General features: G+C 61.6%; 1 protein-coding gene across 3 annotated transcripts in view; it reads right to left on the bottom strand.

The window, feature by feature from the left end:
- The window catches only part of TP73 (tumor protein p73), a 90,627-nt gene that overhangs the window by 30,135 nt on the left and 42,555 nt on the right, over positions 1–17,937 (bottom strand). The gene's annotated exons all lie outside the window — the stretch shown is intronic.

Raw genomic sequence — 17,937 nt, 5'->3', positions numbered from 1 at the left:
CCAGCCTGCCCCCTCCAAGCCAAAAAATAAAAGGTGCATCCCCCGCACACGAGGGTTTAGGTGCCTGGCCGGGACTCCCAGGCTCAGCCCCTTCCTGCACCTCAGCCTTCTCCATCAGAGGCGGTTAGGTTTAGTGACCCAGAGGCCCTCGGCTCTGCAGGTCCTAGGACACACATCCGCTGAGGTCCCTGATGAGGGCCACAGCCCCCGGCCCCTCCAGCATCCGATGGAGAAGGATACCGGGCAAGTCCAGAGTTTGCGTCCTCTCTGAGTCCTCTACTGAGTCCTCCACTGAGTGCTGTCCAACGTGGAGGCAGCTCAGCCTGGGATGCTGGAGAGGCAGGAGACAGGGGACTGGTGCTCACCAGAGCCATCACCACTGTTCCCAGGGCCACCAAAGCCCAGGCAGGCACTTTCCCTGGGTGCTCCAGCCCAAGACAGCTAACAGCCCCCAGTAGGCCTGAGCCGCCCGGTCTGACCCGTGTCCTACCTCCAATGCAAGGGTCTTGGCACGAGGCCTTGGCTGAAGCCATCATCTGGCACCATTAAGCTGGCTGTGAGCTGTCAACCTGGGGAGCCCACCCACCAATGGAACGAACGGGGACCCCTGCAGCACGGGCCCTGCCCACCTCTCCAGCACCAGTGCAGCCTCCTTCCTGGTCTGTCGCACTCCCCACAGCCTTCCTAACTTCCTGCACCACAGGTCCTTCCCGGGAGCCCAGGGTCCACTGAATGGCAAATGGATAAAGAAACAGTGTGTCGCGCGCGGTGGCTCAAGCCTGTAATCCCAGCACTTTGGGAGGCCGAGACGGGCGGATCGCGAGGTCGGCAGATGGAGACCATCCTGGCTAACATGGTGAAACCCCGTCTCTACTAAAAAATACAAAAAACTAGCCGGGCGAGGTGGCGGGCGCCTGTAGTTCCAGCTACTCGAGAGGCTGAAGCAGGAGAATGGCGTAAACCCGGGAGGCGGAGCTTGCAGTGAGCTGAGATCTGGTCACTGCACTCCAGCCTGGGCGGCAGAGCGAGACTCCGTCTCAAAACAAAAAAACAAACAAAAAAAAAACAGTGTGTCTGGACAGTGGCCTCTTCCTCGGCCATAAAGACAGAAGGAAGCTCCCACAGGCTGCCACGTGGACGAGCCTTGAAAACATGGTGTCAGGTTAAAACTGTCACGGGGGGACGCCTGTAATCCCAGCACTCTGAGGGCCGAGGTGGGAGGATCTCTTGAGCCCAGGAGTCTGAGGCTGCAGAGAGCCAAGATCACGCCACTGCCCTCCAGCCTGGGAGACAGGGCAAGACTTTGTCTCAAAAAACAAAACAAAACATAATATCCCAGGGAAGGGTGACCCTCACCTCTTCCGGCTCCTGGGCTATTGTGAGGGGGTCTGGGGAAGCAGCCACTGCCCTGCTCAGAGAAAGGTGTAGAAAGGCCACTCCTGCTCCTCCTGGTGTCTGGCTTGGGGAGAACCTGCCACCCTGGGCACCAGCGAGCTGCCAGTAGGCTCCTGGCAGACAGGATGGACCCCTGCCTCAGCCCCACACATGGGAGGTTGGGTGATGGTGGGGATGACACAGGGCAGTGCCAAGCTCTGGCTGCACAGCACAGGCTCCGTCCCAGAGTCCCCAGTTCCCAGACTCCTCACTAAGGCCCAAGAGGTCTCCGAGGTGTCTGAGACCTGCTCCTGACCACAGGCCCAGGCCCTGCCTGGAAGCCTCCACTTGTGGTCTGCACACGAATCCTCACCAGCCCTGTCTGGGCTCAGAGGTCCCTGTTCTGAGGGGTTAGCCCTGGCCACACTGGCAGGAGCAGCCCCCAGGCCTCGGGTGCTCTCTCTCGTCACCCAGTTTGAGCATCTTAACAGCCACTCTCTGGAAGGCCAGGCTCGCATGTCCCCCAAGGCTTCTGTCTCCCCTACTTGAGCGTGAACCCACGAGGACCCTGGATACAGTGGCCACTGGCCACACAGGGTTGGGGTGTGTGAAATGTGGATGGAGCTGAGCCCAGTGTGTGAGCGCACCCTGATTCCAAGGGCTCAGGGCCACGGAAAGAACGGAAAACTCCTCACTCACCATTTCCTACTGATTACAAGCTGAAACCATCACAGTTAGGGGTGAATACAGGAAATAATTAAATGACTTCTGTCAGTTCCTTTCCGTCTTTTTGAATGCGGCTACTAGAAAAAGCAGAATTTCACACGTGGCTCCGAGCCAACACCGTCAATCAGCGCTCCATTAGAGCGGCTGCCGGAGAGGCTCGCTAACAAGTGAGCTGGTAGAACAAACGAACGAATGCAGGACGGCTCCCCCAGTCCAGCTGCCCAGGAGTGTGTACGGGACATGAGCCGGCCCCTCCCACCACTGGGTACCGGGTGCCAGCCTGCCCACCCCCACTCTGTGGTGCCCTCTCTCTTCCAAGCAACCAGCGGTGGCCTTCCTGGAAGGGTCTTCCCTGTTTTGGGCCCTGGGATGGCCTCAGGGATGCAGGACCTCCCCACTCCTGACTCATTTGAGTCCCCTGGGCAAGAACATCCCGGGACTTGAGGGGTGCCCAGCTGAGGCTGCTCAGGTCAGGAAGGCAGGCAAGGGCAGGCCCCAGGGTCCCCCCCAACTGCCGACTCCCATTCCTGCTCCATCCCTGAGAACAGGACAGCCAGTGGGGCAAAGAGCCCGCGCCTCCCTTGTTTGGGAGAAGCAGGACGCAGACCCACGGCAACGTGGTTCATATTTTAACTTGTCCACATTCTTGAATGATCTGAGGAAGGTGCCAAGGAATTAGTCATTGAGGCAAGAGGAGAAGAGCTGATAGGATCTCTGCACCTAGCACAGCCCAGCGGGAGTGAGCCGGGCCCTTGCAGCAGGCAGCCCCACGCGGGAATTCTAATTAGTGGATAAGTGTCCGGACAGCAGGCCTGAAGCCCTCTTGGCGCCGTTCTCTGGCCCGGAGCCCCAGGCAGGCTCCCTTAGCAGGGCTTCTCCAGGCAGGGCTCCGATATCGGTCTCTCCCTCTGGTCCTCTCTGATCCTCAGGCTCAGTGACACGGGTGGGGGCCTCTGAAGCCCCCTCCTCCCCAGGGTTACTGGGCCTGTCCTCGTGCCCAGGGGACACTGTCCTCTCCTGCTTCCAGGGGACCTCTCTCCCTGCATGCTGGCCCTGCCTGTAGTCACCGCCCCTGTCGCGTCCCCAGTGGGTGGCAGAGGCTTTGCAGCTGCAGCTTTGAGTGCAGCTGGGAACGCGGCGTCTGGGGAGTGTGGGTGGCTTTCTGGGTCACTGACCTCCCCAGGCATCCTCCACAGCCCCTCCACCTGGCTCGGAGGACTCTGGTTTTCCCTTTTGCTTCCTGCCTGGCAGCAAGGAGCTTTGCCTGGGGCCTGGCTCCTGCCCGGGGTCAAGCTGCTGAAACGGGGAACCCTGACCCTAACACAGGCCTGCACGGGAGCCCAGGGTCTCCCAAAACCAGAGGGCCCCCCGGAAACCGCAGGGAGGAACCCAGGCAAAATCAGGACTTTTTTGGTTTGTTTTGCTTTCAACAAGAGCTCCCAAGATAGTGGGCTAATTAGGACACGCCCGGCCCGCGGCGGCCACAAGTGCCTACATGTGTGTGCAGGGCTCCTGGGCCTGACCCAAGGAGTGCGCGGGAGCCAGGGAGCCAGCGGGTGGCCTTCCCGCCTGCCTCCAGGCCACGGACGCTCCAGGCCCTGCTGGGGCCCCAGGGCCTTGTTGCGGGGCAGGAGTGCTCTGCCAGGGCAAATCCAGCAGCCCCCACCCACCCACCCAGGGGGCCTCGTCTCTCCTCCCTGTACATGGGCTGGGGACCTCCCTGGGTGCACCTGCGCTCAAGATGAGCTCCGGGCTGGGGGCTGGGGGCCGGGGCCGGGGCGTGGGCAGCAGGCAGTGGTGAACGGAGCTGCTCTCTAGCCTTGGCCAGTCACAGGCATCAACACAGTTCCCAGACCTCAATGGTTTGATCCACCCATGCCCCTGGGGTGGCAGCAGGCTGGTGACCTTGCTCCAAAATGAGGCATCAGACAGTAAGGCCACCCAGTAGCTGGGCCCCCTCCAGGAGGAATGTGGAGGGTCCCACTTGCCCCCTGTCCTGCCTGTCTGAGAGCGGAGAGGAGCAGTGTGGGGGAGGCCAGAGCTCAGCCCAGCCCTGAAGCCCCTGTCGCGCTGGCTGGACACCCCAATCCAAGCCCCGGCACCTACCATCAGCCAAGCTGGGGATGGCGATGGCTGAAGTCTGGGGGTTCTCACAAGGTGGGCAGGAAGTGGTGGCCAGGGCTGCCCATCCCAGAACAGCAGGTTCTTCTGGGTCTACTGATGCCCCCGTGCCACCACCCTGGGAACCAGGCTTCTCTGTCCATCCAGGAGAGGGGCAGGAGAGACCTCCCAGGGACCCAAGAGGGCCAAGCAGGGCTCTGAGGTCAGGAGTCCCGGGGCCAAGTCTCAGCTCCACCTGTGACCTGGCCTATCACTCCACCTCCCTAGGACTTCGTTTTCTCATCTGCAAAGTGGGGACGAAATTAACGTGTACTGGCCAGGCGCAGTAGCTCATGCCTATCATCCCAGCACTTTGGAAGGCTGAAGTGGGCGGATCACCTGAGGTGAGGAGTTTGAGACTGGCCTGGCCAACATGGTGAAACCCTGTTTCTACTAAAAATACAAAAAAAATTTTAACTGGGCGTGGTGGTGTGTGCCTGTAATCCCAGCTACTTGGGAGGATGAGCAAGGAGAATTGCTTGAATCCAGGAGGCAGAGGTTGCAGCGAGCCGAGATCATGCCACTGCACTCCAGCCTGGGTGACATAGCAAGACTGTCTTGAAAAAAAACCAAGAAGAAATCAACGTGGACTTCGTAGGATGGTTGTGGGAATCAAGAGGGTCCAGAAATACAGTAACCTGAGACTTTTCATCAGGAGTGACTCTCACCCGGGAGGCCTCCTGGAACCAGCGTCCAGGAAGCTCCCATGCACGAGGCATGACCTTTACACCTTGGCACAAAAATCCAGCTAGGAGGAACTGCGGTTGGGCAGGCTCCACTGAGGAACAGGGACGGAAATCCAGATTCACTACTCAGAGGACAGTCGCTAAGCCCCGGGCACAGGGATGGATGGGGAAGAGCAGATGCTCTCAGGGTCAGGGTCTCTCCTGTTCCCTGAGGTGTCCGGGCAGCCAGCACCGAGAGGACGCCCAGAAACTCTTGGTCGGATGAAACAAACCCTGAAATCCACGTGGGCCGTGCAACTGGGGAAGTGGCCACGGTGTGCTACTGGCCGCCATGTCAGCCAGAGCCCCAAGCCCAGACAGTGCCCAGGGTCCAGGCTGCCTTCCCCAGAATGTGGAGGGTGGAGACAGCCCCTTGAAAGACTCATTGTCTTTGCCGGCCAGGAGCTGGAGGGGAGCTGGGCCCCATCGTCACCCTCCTGCCCCATGGGTTCCATCCTATTTCAGATTAAGTTGGATTTTGTGGTTTTGTTAAAAGATTCCCATTGCACCTGTTGACTGTTTAAAATGTGTAAACCGTCTCAAGTGATTTTTTTTTTTTTTTTTTTGAGACAGAGTCTCGCTGTGTCACCCAGGCTGGAGTGCAGTGGTGCGATCTCGGCTCACTGCAACTTCCACCTCCTGGATTCAGGAGATTACCTTGCCTCAGCCTCCCCAGTAGCTGGGATTACAGGTGTTAATTTTTATATTTTTAGTAGAGACGGGGTTTCCCCACGTTGGCCAGGCTGGTTTCGACCTCCTGACCTCAGGTGATCCGCCCACCTCAGCCTACCAAAGTGCTGGGATTACAGGCATGGGGCACTTGAGTGATTTTATTTACATGTAGATGGGAAATACATTTTGTTCAAGTTTGTGTCCCTGTTCCCCCCTAGTCCGCTCCTCTTGCTTCCCGGTATCCACAGTGCCTTTTATTAGGGCCCGGGATATTAAGACAGAATGCAAAGCAAGGGCATGGGCGGGCACAGCCGTGGGATGACAAAGGACAGATATGGTACTGTCCAGAATGGAGCGTATTTTTTAGTGGAAATGATAACAGAGAAACCTGCCAGCAAAATTCACAGTGACTCTGGCCACGTCTCCAAAGGCCATGATTTCAGCTGACTCCTCTGGCGGAGATGTGGGGCGAAGGCACCTCCAACCTGGTCCCTGCACTGGGTCCAGCAGGGGTGGTGGGGAGGGCGGGGCACAAATGCTCATTCGGAAACCATTGTCTCTGCCACAAGTGCAGAGGCACGAAAGATAGAGCTCCTGCCCCTCAGACAATAACAGCTTCCCGAGGGATCCCATCCTGGGGGCAACCGAGGCCAGGCCAGCTGCCAAGGATGGGGCCGCTTCCTGGGGCCCTGGGCTTGGCGGGAATCAGGAGACTGGGACTTGAGCCCACGGTCTGGCCATGCAGTCTCCCTTCTCTGTGGAAGCGGAGATTCCTCTGATCCTAATCAGTTAGGATCGCAGTCAGAGAGGGAGGCACGTGCAAAAGCATAGTAGGGACGTCAGCTGAAATCCTGACGCCTCGCTGGCCCCTCCCCACCTCCACCTCTGCCTCCCTCGCTCCTGTCACCTCTCTAGCTCCTGCACCAGCGCGAGCAGCCCTGCTCCCCGCCCGGCTTTTATCCCGCACACTCTTGGTCCGTTCTGTTCAACTGGGATGGGAGCTCCAGACAGGGCAGACATGCTCTGCTTCATCCACCCCTGGCAGCCACAGCGTGGTGCCTGGTGGGCCCGCAACAGACATTTCCAGAAGGCAGCATGTTTGAGGGCTGGAGTCTGGCATCGGGGTCTGCCTGGAGTCTCCTGAGGGGTCAGCTGGCTTCCCTCTGGCCTCCTGGCCTTCTCCCTCCAGCTTGGACGGGGCTCTGAGCTGTGACCCCAGCCCTTGTAGAACAAGGAGGTCCATGTCCCCGCTCCCTGAAGAATATTGAGACCAGACTGTTGTGGTTTTTTGAGATTATGCAGCTCCTCAAACTCCCTGATCTCTCGCGGGCATGTCTGAACTTGGGCCCCAACCTCACCCAGGGGTGAGTGACTGACAAGCAGCCCAGGCTCCGGAGGGAGAGAGCCCATCCCACCGAGGCAAGACCTCCATCCTGCCGGTACTTCCCACAGCATCTCCCGGAGCCCATGATTAAACGGATGGAAATGCCAGCAAGATTCGACATGCGCCTGGGGGGAGCCTCCCTCTCCCGACAGTGCACACAGCACCCTCTGCTCTCACCCGGGGCTGAGGTAAGGCCTTGCCCAATCCCGTGCCAGGGCCATGTGGAACTTTCCACACCTCACACCGGAGAAACGCGCCCCCAGAAGCCCCGCACGGCTGCCCAGACGTGTGTCTGCACGACTGCGAGGCCCAGGGCCACCGCTGCTATCCTGCCTGCACCTGCCTGCAGCGGCCGAGCCCGTCTGCAGCACCCACTCTGTGTTTAGCGCCACACGGGGCCTTGCAGACGCGTCTCCCTCCACACCCCGAGGTGACTTCAGATGACTCCAGGGTAGCCTGGTGCCCCCTGGGCCTCCAGGGACTCACATTTGAGCCTCCCACTGTGGCCTGGTGCAAGGGCCTCACCCCACCCTCTCCTCAACCCTCACTGCCTTCCACCTGCTAACCGCCCTGGAGTCCCCTCACGGTGCCTCCACCTCCTCCCCCAGACCCTTCTCCACACCCCTCAGCTTCTGCCCCCTGCCTCCCAGATCCCACTCAGAGCCCACCTCCCCTGAGAAGCCTCCTCCAGAGGCCTAGCCCAGCAGCCCCTCCCTTCCAGGTCACAGTGAGGGGCAGCCTGGACCCTGAGTGTCTGTAGGAAGCCCCAGTGGGGTATGCAGGCCACACCCCCTTAAGGCCCTGTGCTGCTGCCTATGCGAGGCAGGCGGCCCACAGGATGCACAGACTTTATTTAACCACCTGGAAACGGGCTGGTCCAGGCCCTCCCACCCAGAGTGCCGAGTGCCTGGGAAGACAAGGGGGAAGGTACAGCTCACACAGGCTTCTCTCCCCTCTCCAAACCCTGCTGCCAGCACCCCAGAGCCCAACCCAGGTGTCAGCCTTGACATCCTATGTCCTTGAACACACGACCCTGCCCATCCACCTGTCCATCCATCCAACCATCCTGCAGCTGTGAATCAGGCCCCACCTGTAACAGCCTCCTGCCTTGCTGGAGACGCTGACAGGTGCTTAGCAGGGCTTCCTGGACCCCTCCCAGCACACATTAGCGGTTGAGCTGAGAGTTTGAATTGTGACAAGTACAGTGCAGGGCGCCAGGAGGGGAGGTAGTTACGGGGTGCACTGCAGGGCGCAGGGAGGGGAGGTAGTTACGGGGCGCAGTGCAGGGCGTAGGGAGGGGAGGCAGTTACTGGGCGCAGTGCAGGGCGCAGGGAGGGGAGGCAGTTACTGGGCGCAGTGCAGGGCGCAGGGAGGGGAGGCAGTTACGGGGCGCAGTGCAGGGTGCAGGGAGGGGAGGCAGTTACGGGGCACAGTGCAGGGCACAGGGAGGGGAGGCAGTTACGGGGCACAGTGCAGGGCGCAGGGAGGAGGAGGCACTTACGGGGTGTGCCACCTCCGATGGCCCTAGGTGACAAGGGGACATTGGAGCAGGAGCCCAAAGGTGGAGAAGACAGTCCAGGACGGCTGTGGGGGGCCATCGAGGAAGAGGGCAGAGGCCCCGGAGCCAGAGGGACAGCAACATGCTTGCTCAGGAATCTCCCAGCCCTGCTCTGCCTGTCCCCTCCCCAGTTAGTGGGCTCAGGAATGACAGATGGTCCCACCCAGTGTGCTGGCCTCGGTCAGCTCCCACAAAGGCAGGTCAGCTCTTCACACCCATTTCCTAGGCTTGACATCCTGGCACCCTCGCAGGTGCAGGGAGACGGCAGCTGACACGAGACGCGGCCCCGGCCCTCCGTGCTGACAACAATAAATAAACCAGGCAGCGAACGTGCAGGGGCTCAGGATCAAAAGTGGTCTCGGAAACACAGAGCTGGCCACAGTGACCAGGGCTGGTGTCCAGGCAAGGGCGGGCTCAGGAAAAGGTGAAGGCCGCCCTGCAGGAAGGGAAAGATCTGCCCCAGGTACTGAGTGGGCCTGGGAGTGTTTCCAGGCTGGGGACCAGCAGGGCAGAGAGCCTGCAGCCAGAGGAAGGGCCGAGGGCCCGTGCAGGGAGAGACGGAGCCCTGGGGGACAGCGGGAGAGGCGGTCGGAACTGAGCAGAGACGTGCGGGTCTGCAAAGGGCTCCCTCTGGCTCCAGTGTTGAGAACACAGGGCGGGCGTCAGCAAAGGCAGAAACTGTGAGATGTGTCTGAGCAGCAGGTGTGAGGTGGGCTGTGGGTGCGCGGTGGGCTGTGGGTGTGAGGTGGGCTGTGGGTGCATGGTGGGCCGCGGGTGTGAGGTGGGGTACACGGTGGGCCGCGCAGGGGCCCCGGCTACGTTTGCACCAGGATTCACAGGACTTCAGGTGTGCCGAGAGTGCCTCCAGGGCTCTGGCCTGAGCAAAGGGGAGAGTGGATTTCCAGCTAGCTGAGATGTGGCACCGTCCCCTATCAGGGGAAGATAAGGAGTTCAGTTTGGGTCTAGCAAGTTGAGGTCCAACCAGGCTGGTGACTGGGGGGAGGCCCAATGGGGGACAGAACAAGGGAGACAGAAATAGCAGCTGGAGGAGGGTGGCGGGGGGCCGGAGGCAGGCGTGCACTAGGCACAGCTGGCAGCTGAGCCAGGTGGCTCCTCTGATCCCTGGATCTCCAGCTAGGACAACTGGTCCCTCCCTTGGCCCCAGATAGCCCGAGCCCCACCACTGCTTGGGGTCTTCCAGGACACAAGTCCTGGAGAGGATGCTGGGGGCTCCCTGGGCCATGCTCAGCTCTCTCCTGGGAGGACGCCGGGGGCCGCTGAGGCTGCACTCAGTGATCCCATGAGCCGTTCCCAGCTGGGCCCTGCCCTCTCCAAACCACGGGAACTCAGCAGCCTCTGGGTTGCCAAGCCCCAGTCCCTTTTCTGTTCTCCCAGCCAGCCCCTCGTGCCTGGTCTCTCCTGGCCTTCCAGGCTGCCCCTCTGCATCTCCCCCCCTGCTCAATGTCTTGGATGTTGGAGTGTCCAGTGCTTGGCTCCAGCCGCTGTCTCTCCCTGCCTCCGTGCAGATCCCCCAGAGCCCTGACTGTAAGCACCCATGCCCAGGACTCCCTGGAGGTCGTCTCCACAGCCTGCCTGCCCACAACAGCAACTGAGTGTACACGTGGCCGCTCCTGCAAGTGTGGCCCCAACTCCTTACCCACCTCCTATCTGGACCCTGCCAGCCTTCCCTGCCTCAGGGAGCAGCAGAGCGCCCTGCAAGGCTGCAAACAGAACCTCAGTGTCTTTCTGGAATCCTCCCCTGTTCTTCCTCTAAGGTCACCTTCAAACACGACCCTACACCTGACCACCACCCACCACCTGCTCTGATACACACAGGTCTGAGCCAACAGGTGGTCACACTTCTCAGGCCCCAGGACCACTGGATACCCCTCCCTCAGGGGCTTTGGGAACTGCTCGCTCGTCGTCCTCCTCCCTGCATGTAGCTCTTTCTCAGCTGTGCAATGGCTGCCGGGCGTCTCCAGCACAGCCAAGGCCACGGCCACAGCCATGGCCACAGTCAATGGCTAACTATGGCGTTTTCACCCCTGCCCTGCTGCAGTTCTGCCCATCTCAGGGCAGAAAAGTGGGGGTCCCCCCACCCCTCCCCTCATATCCAGCCCATCAGCAAATCTTGCCCAGTATCCCACAGCGTTGCACCACCTGGCCAGTGGGCTGCCCCTCCTCTGGATGGCCCCAGCTTGTGAGCAGCTCCTGGCCTCTGCCCTGCCCCCCTGTGGTCTATCCCCAGCACTGCAGCCAGGGGCCCTCCCAGAACGTCTGCCAGCTGCATCCCTCCACTCCACAGCCCCACGTCCACAGTAGGCGCCTAGTAACTGCAGCTTGCTGCACTGATTGGCTCCCCCGGCCCTAGGGCCCTGTCCTGGCCAGAGGCTTCACTTTTTGCAGGAACAGAGCGGGCACCGGCTCCATGGGGCGCACAGGGGGTCGAAAGCTCTGGACCCGTCCATGCTGCTCCTTGGCACAGGGGTGGCCACGTTCCCGCAATGGATGGATGCCCGCCAGGCGGAGCGGCAGGGTGAGAACAGGCCAAGCCCAAGGGTGGACAGCCCAGGCGCTGCAGCGAGACAGGCTGGAGCCCCTCCATACAGAGGGTGCAGGAAAGCCAGGGGTGTCTCCCATCATCCCGGCTAACCTCCTGAGACCCTAAAGCGGAAGAACAGCAGCCCCAGGTGGAAGTGGGGGGCAAGGGGCCATGAGTTGGAAATCTGGGAAGTCAGGGAGACTCCCAGGTGTGGGTGGACAGCGCCCAGCTCCGACGTCTCCAGCGCTCAGCCTCCTCTAGAGGGGCCCCACTCGTCCAGCTGTTGGCTCCTTCCTTGCTATAGACAGGAGAAGTGGGCAACGTCTCTGTGTCTACCTCAGGGTTGGGCATTGATCAGCCCCAGTGTGTGGGAGCCGCAGACTCAGAACGTGGCCTTGTTTGGCCAGAGCCACCATGGGGTTATCCAGCCCCCATGCGGAAGGACAGTGTGGAAAGCAAGTGAAGAGCATGGCTGGGATTGCTGGAGGAGGGGCTGAGGCTGCATGGCTGGGATTGCGGGAGGAGGGGTGAGGCTGCATGGCTGGGATTGCGGGAGGAGGGGCTGAGGCTGCATGGCTGGGATTGCGGGAGGAGGGGCTGAGGCTGCATGGCTGGGATTGCGGGAGGAGGGGCTGAGGCTGCATGGCTGGGATTGCGGGAGGAGGGGCTGAGGCTGCATGGCTGGGATTGCGGGAGGAGGGGCTGAGGCTGCATGGGGGATTGCGGGAGGAGGGGCTGAGGCTGCATGGCTGGGATTGCGGGAGGAGGGGTGAGGCTGCATGGCTGGGATTGCGGGAGGAGGGGCTGAGGCTGCATGGCTGGATGCGGGAGGAGGGGCTGAGGCTGCATGGCTGGGATTGCGGGAGGAGGGGCTGAGGCTGCATGGCTGGGATTGCGGGAGGAGGGGCTGAGGCTGCATGGCTGGGATTGCGGGAGGAGGGGTGAGGCTGCATGGGGGATTGCGGGAGGAGGGGCTGAGGCTGCATGGCTGGGATTGCGGGAGGAGGGGCTGAGGCTGCATGGCTGGGACTGCGGGAGGAGAGGCTGAGGCTGCATGGCTGGGATTGTGGGAGGAGGGGCTGAGGCTGCATGGCTGGGACTGCAGGAGGAGAGGCTGAGGCTGCATGGCTGGGATTGCGGGAGGAGGGGCTGAGGCTGCATGGCTGGGATGTGGGAGGAGGGGCTGAGGCTGCATGGCTGGGATTGTGGAGGAGGGGCTGAGGCTGCATGGCTGGGATTGCGGGAGGAGGGGCTGAGGCTGCATGGCTGGGATTGGGGAGGAGGGGCTGAGGCTGCATGGCTGGGATTGCGGGAGGAGGGGCTGAGGCTGCATGGCTGGGATTGTGGGAGGAGGGGCTGAGGCTGCATGGCTGGGACTGCAGGAGGAGAGGCTGAGGCTGCATGGCTGGGATTGCGGGAGGAGGGGCTGAGGCTGCATGGCTGGGATTGCGGGAGGAGGGGCTGAGGCTGCATGGCTGGGATTGCAGGAGGAGGGGCTGAGGCTGCAGCTCTCCAGGCCAGGCCTCCCTGCGTCCCCATCTGCAGCAAGTAACCAGTGGCTCCCATGGGTCCCCACAGCCGAGCGGCTACAGTCAACTCTGTCCCAATCACAGAGGAGATTGAGGCTCAGAGAGAGGTGTCACTGTCCAAAGACTCAGCTTGCAGGTGCCAGAGAGACAGACTCCGAGCCCACACCTGGAATCCTGTGCCAGGCTGGGGGCAATCAGTGGGCCCAGTTGAGGGCTCAGACAGTGTCCTGCAACCCAGACGCCTCTTCCCAGGGCCAGGCTGGCCCAGCCGGCTCCAGAGCAGCCGCTGTACTTCGATAGGAATGACCAGGGCCGCACAAAACCACCAACTCCAATACAGCTCTATCCGCTCACTGTGGGTTTAAAACCCTTTGGGCTGAATACCATTTTCTCTCTCAAAACATGTTCCTGCAGTACGATGAGGTCATGAATACTCTCTCTGGCACAGAAACAGGGAAACTGAGTCGCCACCCAGCCCATTAGGATGGCCCCGCCTAGCCCGCCTCCCCCGAGAAGGAAGAGGTGTTGGAGACACGGCTGGCTCTGGGTACTGCCTCTACCTGCTCCTGGCACTCAGCCTAACACACAAAGGTGCCCAGTTGACACTTGCTGATGGGACAGATCAACAAATGAACAAACGAACCACAGTAATCCTCGGTCTAAAAAGAAACACAGGGATGGCACAGCGGGCCACTGCTGATGCCCAGGGCACCGGGCAGCAGCAGCCGAGTGGACACCAGCAGCTCCTTGCTGATGCCCAGGGCACCGGGCAGCAGCAGCCGAGTGGACACCAGCAGCTCCTTGCTGATGCCCAGGGCACCGGGCAGCAGCAGCCGAGTGGACACCAGCAGCTCCTTGCTGATGCCCAGGGCACCGGGCAGCAGCAGCCGAGTGGACACCAGCAGCTCCTGCAGGCAGAGAAGATCTGCAGGCCAGGGCAGCAGGGCTCCACCTCCCCACCCCTCCCGGGAATGGAGTCTGCATGGCTGCATACTCAACCTTGGTGGAGTCCCCCAGAGAGTCAGTCACATGGTGACATCTGCTCCATTCAAGGGAAAAGATTGCACCAGAGTCCCCCCAAGTCCCCAGGCTTCTCGGCTGGCCAGGCAGCGACACTGGCCTCTCCACCCGAGGCTTCTGGCTCCACCTTGGGTTCCAGGCAGTCCAGCAGCCAGGAGACAGCCCCTCCCAGCTCAGGCACCTCCTGAATCAAGAGTCTGGGGGTACAAGTCTGCCCCCCAGGAGCCCCAGGCCTGCTGTGTGTTTCTAATAGCAATGTGTTGGTGGATACACGCATCAGTGAACAAGCGGGTGACAGCCAGACAAGGGAGAGAGGGACACCCCATGCCCGATGTAGCTGTTGCCTGCTCTGGGCTGCAGTCCCAGCACTGGGTTTCCGATAAAAAGATCACGCAGGCATGTGGAGAGGCCATGGTGCCACCAGACTCGCGTGCATGGAGCCAGCATCCAGGCATGCTGTGCAGCTGGGTCACCCACACCCTCACCCACCCTCTGGGCCACACACACTGCCTCCCTTCTCAAAGCCTTGCCTGGGAACACACAGCCACAGGCACGAACATACATGTACCCATCACAACACACACACGGAAACACATGAGCACCTACCCACCTAAATCACACAATCACCCCTGCAGTACCAATCCGCACACACGAACACACACCACAACACATATGCAAACATGTGTACACACACACACACCAGCCTGTACACACACCCATAACACACACACATCTGCACATATCCTCACCTGCGTATTGCATGCACATCCACACTGAGGCACACACATGCACGCACACCAATACCCACCTGCCACATGCACACTGATGTGCACACTGGCGTGCACACTCACACACATCGCTGTCACACACACCCTGGTCACACTGCCCGTAGCCCACGGCTCCAAAGGCCTCCATCCCTAGATATTTGTGCCTCTGCATCCCGGTGCCAGCAGAGCTTGGGGGCACTTGGACTCTGCCTGCCTGCCCGCTATCCCCCACCCATGGCTGAGTTTCCCATGTGGCAGAGGTACCCACGGCCCCAGCTGTCTGCTTCCCTGGGAGGACGAGCGGCCCCGCATGGAGCAGCTGTACCCAGCCTTCCACCTTCTCAATTAGTAGCTGGTGCCTGCCTGGCACCAGGGACTTGGCAAGTCTGGAAGTGAGGCCAGGTCCCCAGGACTCAGGTTGTAGGGGCCAACCACAAGCTGCAGGCCCTTCCCTCCCCTCTGCCAGGCCAGCTGCCCACTGCACAGGGGACGGCGCGCGAGAGGCCTCGAGCCCCGTTTGCTCCAGGTCCTGGCCCTGGAGCTCAGACCCACGCGGAGAAGAGCCCGTGAGGCTGACAAGAAGCCCGTCTGCCACTGCTGTCAAATGAGCACATTCCCAGGTGAGGGCGGGGCAGCTTCACACCAAAGCCCAGGAGCAAAGGTGACTTCCAGGGCGCACTGAGCTCCTGGCGGCTGCGGCAGAGCAGGGTAGCTCGGAAACTCTGAGCCTGGACCAAAGCCAAGGAGCATCAGAGACCCCCAAGCACAAGGCAGAAGCACCAGCAGCCCCATTGGCACAGACCCAGCCTCCTCTCCCTGGCTGCGGGTCCCTGCTCAGCAGGTGGGCACAGGCTGTTGGAGCCCGAATCTGCCCTGCCTCCATGCCCAAGACCTGCCTCTGGCCCCTCAACGCCTCCCCTCCTACCTCTGCTCACCCCAACCGGCAGCAGACACCGGGCCAGGAAGGCAGGCAGAAGGATGCCCCTCTGAACCTTCCACTGCAGCAAAATCCCCTGCAAAGTCCCCGAAGAGATCCTGCGAAGGGCGCGTCACACCTACCGTGGCCAGGTGCCGTGTGGGGTCACCGACGTACAGCATGGTAGGCGCCAGGGGGTCTGCACACGCCAGGGAACTGGTGTCCCGCGGGACGAGGCATGGGTCTGGGCGGCCCGAGGGGAAGGGTCAGGGTCGTGGCCACCTGGCAGCGTGGACCGAGGGGGAGAGACTAGGCAGCTAGGGAGGCGGGAGCCGAGGATGCTCGGGAACATGCGGGCCGTTTGTTGGCATTTTCGCTTTTCCCATCTCCTCAGTTCTGTCAACTGGCTGAATCCAACAACAAAACCCGCGGCCCACCCCTTTATTCCTCGTGAGTATTCATCCAAGTCCGGGGCAGGCCTCAGCTTGCCCAGTGATGTGTTGGACCGCACCAAGGAGGCTGCGCGGGGAGGGCGAGGACGCCGGTCAGTGCCGGCTCCATAATTAAACCCACCAGGGCTCCTTCCGAGATGCTGCCTGCCTGGGGAAGACTCGGGGGGCCCCAGGCCCTCACCCAGCAAAGCAGCCTCTGTTCCCAGGCATGAGGGCTGAGCCCTGGCCCTGGAGATCATGGTAGGCAAGGCTGGGCCACCCCAAGGGGGAGAGATGGTGTCGCCTCCCTTGGCAACCCAGGTGGGGCACATCTTCCCCCTGCGTGGGGAACTCGGTGGTCTGCCGGGACCAGTCCAAGGCCTGCATGGAGAGGAGGGGCTCTCAGGAGGCTGCAACCCTAGACCCCGGAGGGAGACAGGTGACGGGAGTGAGCAGCCCTTGTGGGGCCTGCCTTCCACCGCCTGCCCAAAGCAGGGGTGAGTCCAAGAGCCCAGAGCTCTTGTGTTTGGAGCCTACCCTGGCACTGGTCAAGCCCCTAGGAAACAGAGACAAGCCACTGCTGCCAAAGAAAAGCCCGGTTGTGGGGCCCACTGCAGGCGTGGACGGCCTTGGCACAGCCAGTGAGGTGCAATGGCTCTGCAGTGGTGCCCACACCCGACTAGTGGGGCCTTTGAGGTGACTGCCACTCCCTGTCAGGCCGTCTGAATTTCCATTGTATTTCAACCGTCTTTGGTACAAAGTTGCCCGTGGCAGAGGGGCCCGAGTCCCCCTGGAGGCAGGCAGGGCATCCATGCCCAGAGAAACCTGGGGACTGGGGCCTGCGGACCCGCACTTCCAGTCCCCAGGGCGCCGTGGCTCCCACGAGGGCTGAGAAATCCATGCGGAGACTCTTTCCTTCCAACCTTTTCCTGCCAAATTCCCAAACCACCTGCCTCCTTTCTCTTGTCTCCATCTCCCCAGCTTCCTTCCTCCCTGTCGTCCCCACCGAGAGCCGCAGGGGCCTCCATCGCTCCCCACCCTCACCTCTAGGAGAGCGGGCAGAGCTGGAGGAGGGCAGGGGAGGCTTGGACTGCAGCTGCCTGAGGAGCCCCGAGGACCTGCCCTGCCCCACCAGCAGGCCGGACTGAGGACGAAAGGACGATTCCGGGTACTGTGCCCCAAGGGGCTGGGGCCTGGAGAGCCCAGCAGCGGGTGAGTCCTGGACGCCCACCTCTTCCTGTGGCCGAGGATCTCAGCCCCCAACAGGCAGGGCGGCGGCACTCAGGAGGAGAGAACTGAGAAAAAGACAGTTTTGTTTGGTAGACCACGTTCAGGAAGGGCGTCTCTGGGAAGCCCCCTGCAGGGGATCGGCTGGGGCCCAGACTGGAGGTTCTGGGGAAAGCAGCAGCCTCCTTGCAGGAGAGCCCAGGGCGAGCCCCCGAGACTCCTGCTGGGATGGGAGATGTCCTGGGGGTGGGGGTGTCTTCTGCTTGAGCCTGGGACCCTTCTTGGGTTCGGGGCAGGCTCCCCAGGGATGGAGAGACACTCAGAGCCGGGCGGAGGCGGGGCCTGGGTTCCGCTCCCCACTCCCACGGGGTACATTCCCAGCCTCTGCAGGCAGTGCCCTCACCTGCCAAAGGGAACGAAGGATTGAAAAGGAGACTCAGGCCAGTCCCGTGTGCAGGGCCAGACGGATGGTTTTATAAACAGCCAAAAGGAGAGCGCCAAGGGGAAGGACATGAGGAGGGAAGACAGCCTGGCTGCCTTCAGCAGGAGCCCCACCCATGCCCAGGGCACCGTGCCTGAGACCCCGCATCTCTCCGCCCTTACCGTCTGGGCTGCAGGGGTCACAGCGCGGCTGAGCTACATTTTTCCAACTCGAAAGCACCCCAAACCACTGGCCTCTGCCCCAGAGGAGCACCCAGCTTTCTGCAAATGTTCCCAAGGCCCATCCTTGCAGAGGACAGGGACAGGGGACCTGGGGCCACCCTCCCTTGGCTTGGCCCTTAGCGCCTCCTCTAGGTTCCCTCCCAGCTGGGTCCTCCATTCCACTTTCATTCTGCTTCTGACTCACTAGGGATTCCGCCCCACTGTTTCCGCGGGACCCTGGGCCGCAGGACAGGTGGGGAACCA

The sequence above is a fragment of the Trachypithecus francoisi genome, unplaced genomic scaffold (assembly GCF_009764315.1).
Source record: "Trachypithecus francoisi isolate TF-2019V2 unplaced genomic scaffold, Tfra_2.0 Contig01621, whole genome shotgun sequence".
Lineage (NCBI taxonomy): Eukaryota > Metazoa > Chordata > Mammalia > Primates > Cercopithecidae > Trachypithecus > Trachypithecus francoisi.
Note: the sequence above shows the minus strand (reverse complement) of the source record. Positions and strands in the feature narration are given on the sequence as shown.